The sequence below is a fragment of the Echinops telfairi genome, unplaced genomic scaffold (genome assembly GCF_000313985.2).
Source record: "Echinops telfairi isolate 266 unplaced genomic scaffold, ASM31398v2 ScPeMD7_23;HRSCAF=83, whole genome shotgun sequence".
In the NCBI taxonomy this organism is placed as follows: Eukaryota; Metazoa; Chordata; class Mammalia; order Afrosoricida; family Tenrecidae; genus Echinops; species Echinops telfairi.
The window spans coordinates 36,184,124-36,185,554 of NW_022103920.1; positions in this window are offsets into that span (position 1 = coordinate 36,184,124).

The following is a 1,431-nucleotide window of genomic DNA, read 5'->3' on the forward strand; positions in this document are numbered from 1 at the left end:
CATTTTTACAAAAAAAGTATTTTTTTGCGGATTTAAAATTTCTAGAATTGGTGGTGTTAGAAACAAGCATTCAATTTGGAAGTGTGTTATGTATGGAACGTTTACTTTTTTGATAATTATTTTTCATGTGGATTTTTTTCTCCTGATGAAGGGATGACATTTGCATGTCTGTCCCCTTGCTGAGCATCCTGGGAGTTCCTTGACATCAAGGGTTGTGTTTACGCATGTTTTGTACGCAGGACCGGGAAACATTTCTGGTATGAAATAGAAATTCAACCAATATTTTTCAGTAAAATCGAAATCCTCTAAGGACATTTTCTTTTCTTTGTAAAAATACTGCTGGTAATTTTGCAGACATGTTTTCAACATGTCTTATTTTCCATGATTGTGATATTTGCTGTGTATGTCCTAGGAGCGTTTTCTTTTTTGATAGAGGAGGAGGAAAAAGCTAACAGCTATTATTATGTAGAGTAATGGATTTTACCATATAATTGGGAAATAGACTGATTTTGTTACATTCTGGGGGCTTGCTCCAGGCACAACAGCACCTATTTTTAAAGAAAATACAATTAGTGATATTCATAAAGGAAGAACCTGTGGCTTTCTTTTACTCTCCCGTGTCAGCTGATGCTTGGTGACAGTTTTGATCCTCCATGGACTTGTCTAACAATTCCAGCTAGGCCACTCTGTATTGGAACAGGGTAGGAATATAATTGTGCTCTTGTTAAAACATGCTGTAATGTCAGGCACACTGCATTTTAATTCCCATGGTGGGTCCAAGCAATCAGGAAATTCTCCAACTGCGGGAGGACTTTGAAACCGTGTGTGACGTTTTTACAGCTGGACACAATTTCATGCTTTGCCACCTTTGATCAGCGTGTCACCTTAAGCGAGGACAAGGAGACAGGACATGTTACTGTGGACTCTACAACCAATAGAAGCACCTGAATTTCCAGAGAAAGTCCTCATCAAGTAACAAGGATACCCTTCAGACTTACTAGGGATTCCAATTAGAAAGTGCCTATGGTTTATTAACTTACCACTGGTATTATTTTTTAAGTTTTGTGAAAAACAAACAAGCTGAAAGCATGCGATTACAGAGAAGACATGAACTTATCTGATAAATACAGGTTATCTATGTACTGAATTCCTCACAGAAAGCATAGAAAATATAGTCTTTGTGATAAATAATATATGGATAAGAATTCTCCAAGCTACAACTATTACTTGACAATCTAACACCTGGCGATCAAGCACTATGTATTCACTCTTTCTGCCTGGATAAAAGTGGTACTCACTGGGAAATGATCAAGGGCAATTTTAGGAAGATAAAATATTTAGAAGATCCAAGAACTGTTTGAATACTTACTGGCAGGGAGGGAAGTTGTTTGTTCTAGAATCTCCTGTGTCTGGTCCCACGCAATCATATTG